The sequence below is a fragment of the Patagioenas fasciata genome, unplaced genomic scaffold (genome assembly GCF_037038585.1).
Source record: "Patagioenas fasciata isolate bPatFas1 unplaced genomic scaffold, bPatFas1.hap1 Unplaced_5, whole genome shotgun sequence".
Classification (NCBI taxonomy): domain Eukaryota; kingdom Metazoa; phylum Chordata; class Aves; order Columbiformes; family Columbidae; genus Patagioenas; species Patagioenas fasciata.
Genome location: NW_027288767.1, coordinates 929,750 through 943,328, shown reverse-complemented (window position 1 = coordinate 943,328; position 13,579 = coordinate 929,750). Strand labels below are relative to the sequence as shown.

Here is a 13,579-nt window from a genome sequence, read left to right as displayed (position 1 = left end):
ATTAATCTGCTGTGAGATAATTGCAGCACATCATTTCAAGACAGAGAAGCTGCCTTGACTTGCGGCTGCTCAGTCTGCAGTGTAGGGAATAATTTTCACAGAGGGGAAGAGGGGTGTTTGGGGCAGATCCGCTGGACTTCTGGGGGTTCCTTATCACCCCTGGTCAGGCACAGGTTGTGTGTCATACTCAGGAAATGGGAATACATTCAGGATTAATTTTCTTAACCTGTCTCCAAAACTATATGGCTGTGGATTTAGTTCTGGTGTCTGTAACGACAGCTCTGCCAAGTGGCTTTGGAAGGTATTCCTGGCCAACTGGCACCATTCCTTGGAGGAATGTGTGCAGCCCCGTGGTGCTCCCAAAAGCCAGTGTCAGCTGGTGACACTCGGGAGCTGGAATCTGGGGCAGATCTGCGGCCCTTGCTGACGCGCTTGCCCAGGGTACCCTGACACCGTGGGATTAAACCTGGGACAGAGCTATTGGAGCGGTGCCCAGCTGGGCATGGGTGTTTCCCCTGGCGAATGGTTTCTCATCTCCTCTGTAGTTCAGCTGCTCAGTGCATTGTGTTGGTGAGTCTCGTGTGAAGCGCAGCAGCATCCCTGGAGAAGGGCTGGAAGGGAGACTGGCCTCCCCATCGTGCCAGAAAGTCCTGTGCTCTCGTGCTTATATATATAATCTGTCACTTCGCGTCCTCCTTCCCCTCCTCTTACCAGCCCATGAGGAAACCTGGCATTATTTTATACAGGGGAAGCCTTGGGGGGCTTCAGTGCAGAAAACTGAGGTGCCAAAGTGCCCAAGTTCTTCAGGATCCAACTGTCAGCTGAGTGCGTGTTTTAGGATCCTAATATCTGATTGAGGTGCTGAATTGTTCCTGGACTCCCTTTTGGGCTCAGTGTTATAGAAAGATATAAAGCTCAGAAGTTTCTACACTTCTCTAAATGTTTCGGTCAAAGACATTGTTCTTAACCCCTCCATGAACTCCTCATTCTTCTCATCTGTTTCACTCATAATTGGTACCTTATGTGGCATCCCAGAGAAGCCCCAGGCAGGTACAAGAGTTTATGTATCACTCCCTCTCAATTTCTCTTCCGTCAGGTCCTAGTTTAAAGTTGTCATTGAAAAAAAGTCTTTGAGGATCTTGAAATAAAAAGGGAAGCTGAACAAAAGAAGCCCAGGAATGACTCAACTGCTGATGGTTCCCTCGCTCCTGGCTGGAGCGTGGCAGCTGAAGAAAGCGGCACGGCCGTCATTCCATCATGGTGTCTCCTGGCTGCTATTAGGAGTGTTACCATGGCGATGTTTAATTGGCTGTCTTACTCATGCAGCTGATGTCGATATGGTTCCTTACAGGGAAAAATTCGATTAATTGCTTTACTTTGAGATGGCAAACAGTCGTGAGGTTAGAGCGGTGAATAGAGAGAGATTTGCCCCTCGCTGAGGTGCTGTTTGCAGAGAGGTGAACTCTTCGGAAGGAGAGGAATGAGCAGAACAAAGCTGCAATCAGGCAAATATAAAAAACAATATAATATTAGTGAGTGAAGGTGTTAGGAGAGGTTTTACAGCTTCTGCCTTCTGGTTTTGGTTTTAAATCAAACGTCTGATGTCCCAAAATCTTTAAAAGTGATATCAAGTGATCAGTTTACAAGTGAGCTGAGGCCAAGCTTATTGGGAGGTGCTACCCCTTCTCTGGGCCTGGTCAGGGAACGGAGCAGGCACAGGAGGGTTTTGGGATGTCCTGAAGAGCAACGCTGTGTGGGGAGAGGTGAGATGGGTAAAGGGAATAATGGGCCCATATTGTGATAGACTTTGGGGAGTGCGTTTGGGTGTTGGCTGTGTTGTGGATACCTGTACTGCCCTGTGTCTCTCTCACACATCAGACCTCTGCTGGGCTGGCTGGTTCAGAGATGGTGGAGCCTTTGGTGGTGTTTTTGCTGTGAGATGTGCTGAGCAGTGTCCCACAGGTGATGTCAAAAGCCAAGGTGAATGCAGGCAGTGCTGGGGACATTTCCCGCTCCTGAGTTGCTCTTCCTGACCCACGTTCATCATTGTCTCATGGAGCAAAGGTGTGAAGTCTTGCAACTCCTTTGCATTTTGACTTTCCACTCTCTTCAGCTCTTTTTTCTGCTTTGCCAGAGTTTGACTGAGATGGGAAATTGATATTGCCATGCTGATGTACTCCAAACAGTGTATAAAGCTTTATGCTGCCGGTAAAAAATAAAACAGTGATTAGCCCCATTTGTCACGAGGCCAAGAGTAACGAAGGAAGCACCGTTGTCTGATGTGTTTTTCATAAGTGAACGCTGATACTATAGTACTGTCTTGATTTCTAGGTGAAGAGCGTGCAGGATGCAATACGGGAGAAGAAGAAATCCTTCAATTTTCTTGGAGAAGACATCAACTTAGTACCATCAGTAGGCATTTTCATCACCATGAACCCTGGTTACGCAGGGCGAACAGAGCTACCTGAGAATTTAAAAGCTCTCTTCAGGTGAGTCCAGGTCAGGGTTTGTGACCTGGCAGAAACTGTCTTTTGGAACATCCAGGCTCGACCTCATGTCCTTGGGGAATTCACTTGCATAGGGCATTCGCAGGTAGTTTAAGCCTTGCACAACAGGCCTGGGTCTGGGCACGCACAGGCAGGGCAAAGGAGCTCTGTCCCTTGTCGTGGGGAAGGCAGAGGGTGACCTGGCTCATAAAAGAAGGCCTAGAAGATGAAGCTGCAAATGCGCTGCCTGTAAGACCTGTAGTCAAGAAATACTTGTTCTGCAATGCCTCCTCACCTGTCATTTTAGGCCGTGTGCGATGGTTGTGCCAGACTTTGAGCTGATCTGTGAAATTATGTTGGTGGCTGAGGGATTCATCGAGGCCCGGGTGTTAGCCAGGAAGTTCATTACTCTCTACCAACTCTGCAAAGAGCTCCTGTCCAAGCAGGTGAGCCTGGTTCTGTGGCTGAGTGGTATGATGAATCTCCAAAATCAGCAGAAACATGGCACTGTGCTGCTCAGCTCCATGGCTAACGTTTCACAGCTTTTATTTAATGACTGCATTTGCACTGGCTGCTGGGGGAGGAGAGGGTTGGTGATCATCGGAGCAATAAAATTTTCAGACTGCTTTACTGGAGCATCTGCAGGGACAAAAGCATTTGACCAGCTGCATTAATGGGAGACCTTTCAGTGAGTTTAAATGACACCATGTTTGGGGTAGTATTCAGTGACCTTTTGCTTTCCAGTCTCTTCCTGTTGATTCTCCTGCCTGCAAAGGGTTTATGGTGTCCCTCTCTGAGTTCAGCCTTAGGCTGGTTCCAGGTCTTGTTAGAGTTACTGTCAGTGCAAAGCAAATCAGATTTTTCCTTGTCATTATTTGTGTAGATCGAAGCTGGGTCCAGAGGAGACCTGAATCAGGATTCCTGATGATACAAACCTGATCTTGGCTGTGCCAGCATGAGGCTGGGTGGGATATGCTCTGTCGCAGAAACTTGGTGCTGTGCCTTGAGGGGCCTGGTGGAAGCCATGGCCTCCCACACAGAGCAGTCAGCTGTCGAGCTGTGCTCTGGAGGGTGTTAACAGGACAGAAATATGAACAGTTGTTTGTTGGCTTGAGAGTTCTTCTCATGCCGTTTTGTGGTACTTTTTCAGCAATGTCTTTACTGACCCCTTATTCCTGGACCTCCTCTGAGACCAAACAGGCTTGTCATCTTGTGATGGGCAGGGTGGAGAAACTTGGGTCTTTGGGGCCTCATAATGGACTCACAAGCCTTTCACCTTGGTGGCTCCTGCAGATGCAGGGGGCTGGCTGGCCTTGCTATAGGTGCTTTATGATTTAGGTGAAACAAATTGCTTTGGTCTCTGGAGTGCAAATCCTGCTGCTGTCTTACTGCCAACTGTGAGCCCATGTGATGGTCTGAACAGCTGAATTATTTGACTCTTTAATACTGTCCCTGACGGGAATCTCACCTACTGAGATGGAAACCAGGTCACTCAGGCTGGAGAAGGTCTCTGGCCACAATGCAAATAACAGATTTAGATGTATTTTCATTGCTTACTAGTCTGGCAGTTTGGGAATGGTGGTTCTTCACCCTACATGGTACTAAGCATAAACTCATGCCTCTTTTTTTTTCTTCCTCTGGTGTAGGATCACTACGACTGGGGCTTGCGTGCCATTAAGTCAGTGCTAGTTGTTGCTGGCTCCCTCAAGCGAGATGACCCAGAGCGACCCGAAGACCAGGTTCTGATGCGCTCTCTTCGTGACTTCAACATCCCCAAGATTGTGACGGATGATGTGCCGGTGTTTATGGGGCTGATTGGGGATCTATTCCCTGCACTGGATGTGCCTCGGAAGCGTGACCTGAATTTTGAGTCGTTTGTGAGGCAGGCTGTGCTGGACCTCCGGCTGCAGGCTGAGGACAACTTTGTGCTCAAAGTAAGACCAAGAGATCTTCTGCTACACCCACGTCGCCATCAAATCATTTGGGTTTTCTCAAACAGCTTTGCTTCTACAAAGAGAGCTCTGCACAGCATTGTCCTTGCAGGCAGATCTCGCTGGAGGGCAGTCAGCTGTGCTGGGTCTGAGGCAGTTGCACCTGCTCCTGAAGTCAGCACTGGATCAGTCTCTGGGCTTCCAAAGGGGCCAACTTTTGTAGGCTCATGAAAGTGTAGCCCCTGGAGAGCAGGGCCTCATCAGGTGGTGGTTGTCAAGTATAAACAGCGCTGAAAGTTTATCTGCAGGCTGAGGATTTCACCCATTGTGATTAGAGTGGCTGGACCAAACTCAATTGTCAAATCTGCTTGTGTCTTAGGGTCACGTCTTTCTAAAGAGGTGGCCCAGTGGGACCTATTTTATAGACCTGAACTTCAGTTTGGCATCTTTGTCTAAAATTTGGGAGTGTTTTTCTCAGGTGGTGCAGCTGGAGGAGTTGCTGACGGTCCGGCACTCTGTCTGCGTGGTGGGTAACGCGGGCACGGGCAAGTCTCAGGTGATGAGATCCCTGAACAGGACTTACCAGATAATGAAGCGACGTCCTGTCTGGACAGACCTCAACCCCAAGGCAGTCACCAATGATGAGCTCTTTGGCATCATTAACCCAGCAACAAGAGAATGGAAAGACGGTAAATGTCATTTCATGTCTGAAATATGTAGATAAAGACGGGTATTTTTAATGAATTTCCCGAGCAGCAGCAGGGTGACTGGTTCTTCATGTGCAGGTCTGAGAGCCCAGGTGCTTGTCTGCTGCCTACAGCCACATGACAGTTTGTTGTTGAAAGGATACACAGGATGTTTTAGCTCTTTGATCTTCACATGGGAAATATAGCATAAGCCTACTTGATCCTATTGCCCTAAGAATAATTTTAATGCCCATTAATACCAACACTTACCAGTTCCTAAGTGGGGCAGGCAGTTTTTGGGAGTTGGCTGGACCAGTGATGGAAGAGATGTCCCTCCTGCACTGTGGTGTGCACTGGGACCCCAAAAAATGTCCCATCCCCAGGTTTTCATTGCTGATAGCACGCACAGCAGCCTTAACGTCAGTTTTTCCACTCAGTATGGCTGCCCGATCTCTGTAGCACACCAGCGTTTGCCAAGCTGTTGATCCTGCTTACTCCTGAGGAACATTTCAAACTTGCTGGAAGATTACAGAAAATCTGGAGTGGAAATGTTGGGTTGTGACTGATACATAAAGGCAGCTTCGATTTACGTGTGCGGCGGGTTTGGGAGGTGTGGGGGAGGTGAGGGAAGACATTACCATGAATCATCCACAGCAGCAGATGAGCTGCCACCCACCTCCCCTGGCCCCGCCATGGACCCTTCCCGACCCCCTGCTTTGCTCCAATGCCAGGTTAATTTCTTTCTAATTGTAATTAGGGAGCCTAAATCAAAGTGGCAGAGGGACGTGCAGGGTACAGCCTGAACTGTGCAGACTGGCTGCAGCAGTGGCTGCAGATCGAGGGCAGCGGTGACACCGAACAGCAGGAGGGACATTTTACAGGTGACTGTCCAGTGGTTTCTGGCCTGCGATGGTTTAAATGAAATAGTGGCACTCCTCCCTGAGCTTTCAAGGCAGATATTTTCTGCAGTAACCATTCCTGAAAATGTTGTTTCATGTTGTCAAAGACCAGCAAGGCAATCTTCACCACAGCCTAGCAAGAGGTGACCTGTTCCCTTACAGATCAGCCCCTGCTTTTCCGCTCCCCAGTTTTATCCTGTCACATTATCAGAAGTTGAAAAGGTCCTACATGTTAGGTGGTAAAAGGTCCCATATGGGAATCCCAAAAGTGTTCTTTGCAGAACAAAACTCTTCTTTTAAACCCCAAGAGAGCCGTGTGCTGTGGATGCACAAGGTCAGGACAGAGGCGCTTTCCTCTCCCCGCTGCCGCGGTGTATCCGAGGGAAGCCCTGATGCCCTGAGACAGCAACTGTTTCTGATGCTAATAATGTCGGAGTGGTTCCCAAGGCGTGTGTCCAACACGTAAGGAACTGGCTGGAGGCAGAGGCGCTGAAGCGTTATTTTTGTTGACCCGGTCTCGGGATCACACACCTGTTCCAGGTGAGCCGTTCTGCATTTGCTGAGCACAAGCTTTGTCTTCCGTCAGATGGTGCCACTAGCTGTTCCTGATCTGGATCACAAAGAAATAGCTTGTCCTGGAGAAAAAAAGAAAAAAAAAAAGAGTCCTTGTCACAATTCACTGGAAGAGAGGCTTTTTTTTAATGTTTGCCTGATGTTTTTTCATGAAGACCAGCATCTCCCGAGGTATTTTCACATGCAGAGGAGAGCAATAGTTTTGTGGAGTTTTCATTTGCTCTGCAGTGCTGCTGCTCTATTCCCAGCCTTCGTGGTCTTCTTAACATTCATTATTTACTCCCCTTGAGACTCTGTATCCTCTCTCTCCTTGATTTTACCAACATTTTGTTCTGTCATTCAATGTCATTCTGTGCTTGTTCTCCCCTCAGTCTCACTAAAGCCATGACCCAGCGTTTAATGCATCTTGATTGCCCTGATATACTTTGAGCCACAAAAAAATATTTATAAGGATTTCCTAGGCATATTCAGGTGGTTTTCTCTGCATTGTATAACTCATGCCGCCTTTTGCCTTTGAGTAGCTACTCTACGTTTTTCTTATCCCTTATGATTCTCGGTGGGAATGAAGCTCGTGCGTAGGTCTGCAATCATTTTCAGTAGTGATAACTGATAACCCTTTTTTCACTTTAAAGCAAACTAGAACCGTATTGTGATATAGTAATATTTACGTATAGGCACATAGAGTTTTGCATGTTTGAGAGGAAAGCATTAATTAGAGTAATTTTTACTGTGTTGCTGGAGAAAACCGTTAGAGCAGGTGTCAAGTTCAGTGTTCATCACCATCTTCCTGTCACCCTCCCAGGCCTGTTTTCATCAATCATGCGAGAGCTGGCCAACATCACGCATGACGGTCCCAAGTGGATGGTACTAGATGGAGATATTGATCCAATGTGGATTGAGTCTCTTAATACTGTGACGGATGATAATAAGGTAATGAATATAAGTTAAAGAAGGAGATATTCTTTGACTGCGTGGCATGGTTCAGCCTAAAAATGCAGATGCTGAAATAACACCTCCTAGAATAATGCGGTTGTGTTTCTTCAGATACACCAAACAATATCACATATAGAAAATGGTGCATGAGGGGAAATAGCTCAAATCATGGTTTCATTGTAATTTCCCTTCCTGGAACTGGGCTCATGGATAATCACAGATGTCCTGATTGTAACTCCAGGCCCTTCAAAAATAGGGTGGGGTCATAATTCCACACCTTTTTCCGCCACTCGAAGGGAGTGCTGTTCCTTTGAGTCATGGAAGACAGTTCTGCTACCTGCTGGAAATCAGCTGCATTCCCTCAAGGAACTGTGCTGGCAGCAACCAAGCTTTTTAGTGCAAAGTGCTGAATGCTTTTCATTCCTGTTCCTGGGGAAGATGTCATTCTGTCTGTCTGTCTGTCTGCCCAATGCAGGTGCTGACCCTGGCGAGCAATGAGAGAATCCCTCTGAACCCAACGATGCGGTTGGTGTTTGAGATCAGCCACCTGCGCACAGCCACCCCAGCAACCGTGTCCCGAGCGGGTGAGTCCTGGCCTGAGCTCCGCACTGGGATTTGCCGTGAACCCAGGAGGATCTAGTGCCATTAACCAGTCTTCTGTTGGCCAACTTGACTCCTGTTGCAAGTACCCAACCTGAGATCACAGCGGCCGTGGGTGGACAGGGCAGGTTTCTGACAGACAAACTGAGGATCCTGACCCCAAATGCACATGTGGAGCTGTCATCATCCTGGAGATTTACCCAGAGCACTCTGACTGTTGGTGGGTGATCATGGCTTCAGCGTTGCTGAGTGCTCCTGTTGTGCAAAGCCCTTTGGATGGACTTTATGAGGAGAAGGACAGTATCTGTCTCAAAGAGTTCTTGATCTTCTGAAGAAGTGCATGAAGTATGGGAGAAGGGAATGGAGGTGTCCCCTAGTTTTACACATGGGGAAATGGGGCCCAGAGCAATGAAACTGCTCAGACAAGACAATGTTCTGAATTTAGGGCAAGGTCATGAAAAGCGCCGTGGTTTCAAGGGTGAAGTTTCTTCACTGTTCATGTTTCTACTCTGCAGTGGGGCAGGAAAAGGGGGCAGGTAATGGGACGTCCCGTCATATTTGATAGGGTTTTAGTTGTGTGAAAGTACCTGGTAAACTCTGCTGGAAGAAAGGAACAGTTTCTGCTATGTCTTTACTATATGTTCTCTCTTACCCTGGGCCTAAAGGGATCCTGTACATCAACCCGTCGGATCTGGGCTGGAATCCTCCAGTGAGCAGCTGGATCGACAGGCGAGAGATCCAGTCCGAAAGAGCCAACCTGACCATTTTGTTTGATAAGTACCTGCCCATTTGCCTGGACACCCTCAGAACAAGGTACCATCTGATGAGTGATTGTGTCACCCGTGGTGAGGGCATGGGGACACCTGCCACTGTCCAGCCCAGCTGTGCTGCGCTGGGTTGTGCTGCACATGATCCTCCTTGCCCCTGGAAGCCCTGAGCATCATTGGCTTAAGCTCAGAGAACCAGCAGGGCGAGGTGGGCAAAGTGACGCTCCTGCCTGTATCGTGTTGGTCAGATCTGGTTTTCATCTGATTTTGATTTGATTTTTATTGTATTTCCTGTATCAACTCTCTATCTCTTGGAAAATAATTCCGGCAGATCCCAAAGAGAAAGCTTTTCAGCCTCCTGATGTGTCAGGCTAGACCTGAGCCCACTCCACAAGTTATTTTTCATTAAGAACTTGGGTATTTGGAAGGGTCCTAGTGCTTCTTGGCTTGATTTGGCTTTAAAGCAGTGTCCACAGGGAAGTCATGTGGTTCTTGCTTATCATCATGTGAAACCATTCTCTTTCTCATACTGTGGTGAGGACTGGCCAAAGTAGAGTCCCAGAAAACTTAAGGGAGCATCTCCCATCCTCTACTTGCTTCCTATAGTTGCACTTTCCTTTAAAAACAAAAGAAAAATCAGTGAGCATGGGAGATGTCAGCCAAAAGGGGGATGTGTCAGAAGGGTCTGGAATCAGGACTTAAACATTGTGCTAGGGAACTTCTCTCTGTGGGACCAAGTTGGTTTTGACTGTTGGTAGCAAAGTCAATCGGACGTTTCCCATTCTGTTTGCTGAACATTGTCTCAGAGCGTGAAATCCACGGGATTAGCTGCAGGCAACCCTGAGCTGAGTGTTTTGGTAGCTTGCTTAATTCAGAAATCGTAGAACCAACCTTTCAAATAGCTATAATTACTTTATGGAGGACTTCAGTGCAGCTACAATATTAGTTTGGAATTCTGTAAGTGTAGCTTAAATGAATGTAAAATGGCAAGATGAAAGGGTTTATTTTATTACTCCTCTATTTGACCGCTTTTGAACTCATCGTGCTCGCAGGAAATCATTGCCTTTAGCAAGTCTTCCATTCTGCTTCTTTCAAGAAGATCAAAGTTTTAAAATGCTTGAAACTTCTGATTATTGTTATTACTTGTATATGTGCCGGTGCCAGCAGGTCTGAGTGTGAGAATGGGTGTTCTCTTTATTGTACCTGGGAATAGGACACGTACCGCTGACAAGCAGAATGCCAGTGTTCTGAAAGAGCATTTCTAGTCTTCCTGGGTTGTGATGGACGTATTGCTTTCTAATTTCCATCCCTTAGATTTAAGAAGATTATTCCCATTCCTGAACAGAGTATGGTTCAGATGTTGTGCTACCTCCTTGAATGTCTCCTGGCAGAGGAGAACACACCTCCTGACTGTCCCAAGGAGCTTTATGAACTTTACTTTGTCTTTGCTGCCGTCTGGGCCTTTGGTGGATCAATGTTTCGAGATCAGGTAAGACGGAAGATGCCTCTTCAGCATCTTTCACACAGTTTGTTTGTGTGGTTTTGTGTTGTTTTGATTTCTTCATACTTTCTGAAACATAGTGCTATGCCAGTAATGCTGTTTTCCTGGGGCTCTCATATAGGTGATAATAAACTAGAAACACAACAATTCCTTTTACGAAAGGCCTCGTTATCCAGGGTGTAACACCACCGGAGAACAGCTGAGGGGTCAGTGGTAAAGGTGGAGGGATGTTTGCTTATGCAGATGCATTTCACTGGGGAGAAACATAAGGTTAACTTATAGAAGCCTGTGGATGTGCATAATGTGATCAAATTAAGACTGATTTATCAGATGGATGTATCAGTGGAGCAGTCTTTCAGCCTTCTGACTGCACAGGTAGACGTGCTACATAACACAAACCAGCCGGTGTTTTGTCACCAGGGCAGAGCAGAGCCGGAGGAACAACCTCCCTTGACCTGCTGGTCGTACTTTTCCTAAGGCACCCCAGGTGCCATTGACTTTCGTGGCCACAGGGGCACACCTGCTCTTGGGTGGTTGCATCCCCTAGTCAGAGGACGCCTTATCCTCAGATCTAAAGTGTGTAGTCCTGATGTCTGGGTCTGCCCACACTGCACTGCTGTCAAGGGCTTGGAGATCCACGTCTGATCTCCGCTGGGCTTGTGTCAAACTCTGTGTTGTCTGGACTATGCGGGAGGTCTCTCCACGAATGTAACACCAGACACCCCTCCCCAGCTCGGGTGGAGGCACTGCCGTTCTTGATGGCTGCTCAAGTGCTCCCAGGGGTCTCTTTGTGTGTTTTCATGTACCTTAACGCCAGACCTAGAGTGTCTGCTGGTCTCTTCAGATTTGCTCCATGCCAAGGATCAGATGCTTCAGGAAGTGCTGAACAACACAGCTCAAGCTCAGCTGGGTGCTCACTTGGTGCCATCACACCTTGTGACCATTGAATGACCTGTGCGAGACCAGCTTCCTTGGTCCTTGTGGAGCCTCCATTTCCCATGTGCCAGCTGGGAAATACTCAGCCTTAGTGTTGCCAGTCTAGGATGACTTAAAGAAACAAAACAAAGCACAATAAAGCCTGGGAAGCACTACTTGTCTTTGCTTCAGCAGTACAAGCGCAAGTATGCTGGTGTGCGGTGCTGTGGCAGCTGGCCGCTGTGTTCCCCGTGCCGCACAGTCAGTCTCGGGTGCATCAGGCCGGGCTCCTGCCTGCGGTAGTGGCTCTGGGTGGGCTGCAGGAGCAGCTGCAGGCACAGCGACCCTCCGGGAGGCTCCGCCGGGAGCCTGGCTGTGCGTTACTGCCCGCGATGCTCTGTAAATGTCAGAGCTGAGAGTGCGAGGATACAGCAGTCCGAGCAATGGGGAGCCTGATGAAAAATGATCCAATATAAAATCTGTTTATTGCTTTCCACCGAAGGTGCCCTTCGCGCTGACCTTTCGCGGCCGAAATGTCAGGAGAAACAGTCTGGGAGGCTTCCCACTACTCGGTGCTTGTTGGTGGGTAGCGGGGCCCCTGTATAAAAACAGATGATAGATTTGCCATTTCCTGGCTCTGAAATTAGCGGTAATCCATATGGGGTTTTTATTAAGGAAGTGGTTTGAATTCCACACCGTTCTGGCAATAGAGCTGGGGCTGGAGTGGCTCCATTTAACCGCGGGGTCAGGGAGGGCGGGCAGCGCGGCACAGCGCGCTTGCAGGCGGTCTGGCTGTGCGGGTAAGGGCACCCTTGTGGGAAAGCTTTTAGCAGCACGCACGTCCCGCTCCACTGCGGGCTACTCTGCTGCCGCTGCTGAGGAGTTATAACAACAGGAGAATGGAGAATTACAGGGATTCTGCCTCTCTGAATAGCAGGAGTCTGCAAAATCGTGGATACTATTAATGTGTTTTTCAAATCCACTGGTCTTTTGAGGGACTGTGGCTCAGGAGGCTTTATGGAGGACACTTGGTTCAGTTCAGCAACAAACCCAGGTTTCCTTATGGAGGCCGAGCAGCCTATGGACAATGTGTTGGTGACCCCACATTGTATGGCTATGGGGAGGAGAGACCCGCAGACACCCCAGGAACAAACTGTGCTGTTAAAACGGGCTAAATGATGCGTCCGGTATTTCACAAACATCTTTCTCACAGCAATTTTCCTCTCCTCCTCCCCTCCACCTCTCTCCAGTTCCCATTGTCCACATGGGAAGGTGTTTGGGCAGAATGGCTGGCCCAATGTCATACAGGAGACCTAGGGCAGAGGAGGGGACTAAGCACATTTGGTGAGTCCTGACCCAGCATCTAAAGCAAAACTGTCACCCCAGTTGAAAAAATTCAGATGCTCCAAAATCTCCATGTGTAGAAAGATACAATGGGGAAAAGCAAGGAAACGGGTGCTTTGAGGGGAATGTGGCAGCGCAGAATCACGGCGGGGTCAAAGGGGCAGACCCTCGCTGCTGCTTTGGTACGCTGGGGTCTGCAGTCCTGCTTGTCTGAAACGTTGTGGCTTGAAAAGAAGCCAGAAGACAGCAACTCACTCTGAATAGAGTGGTGTGATTGATGAGGAAAGGCTTTGGTATGCATGCTGTGACTGACCATGAGCACAGATGTAGACGGATGTTGTGTCCTTGTCTGTTGGAAGAAGTAGGCACCAAGAATCAATCAAGTGGTCTGTTTAGTCATAGGCACGTATTTCTCTTTTTCAAATTGATCCATCTATCTAGTCTCAGACATACCAAGAGTGATCAACACAGAGGATGAATTATTTAGATGAATAAATAGGACTGATGAGCAGAAATGAAGAAAATGAAAAATTAGGCTTAATAGCAGGAAAAATGATAAGAACTTTATGCTGTGGAATATATTTTAAGGACTAATCCCGCTCTGGTGGACTGGGATAGATAACATTCTCCATTACTAATTAATTGATCCAGATTAGTGTATTTTCTCCACTTTTTGTCTTATAGCTTGTGGACTACAGAGTGGAGTTCAGCAAGTGGTGGGTGGCAGAATTCAAGACTATCAAGTTTCCCTCTCAGGGCACAGTCTTTGACTTCTACATTGATCCAGAAACGAAGAAGTTTGAACCTTGGTCTAAACTTATTCCTCAGTTTGAATTTGATCCAGAACTGCCCTTACAGGTATGTGAACCTTGCACGTGTTTTGTCTGGGAAGAGCACATGCATTTTAGTGACTGTATGCAGGCATTGCAATTGAAGTCTCATTC

At 47.9% G+C, this 13,579-nt stretch overlaps 1 pseudogene; it reads left to right on the top strand.

Annotated features, from left to right (window-relative positions):
• Positions 1 to 13,579, top strand: part of LOC139826872 (dynein axonemal heavy chain 9-like) — an 83,738-nt pseudogene that overhangs the window by 52,393 nt on the left and 17,766 nt on the right.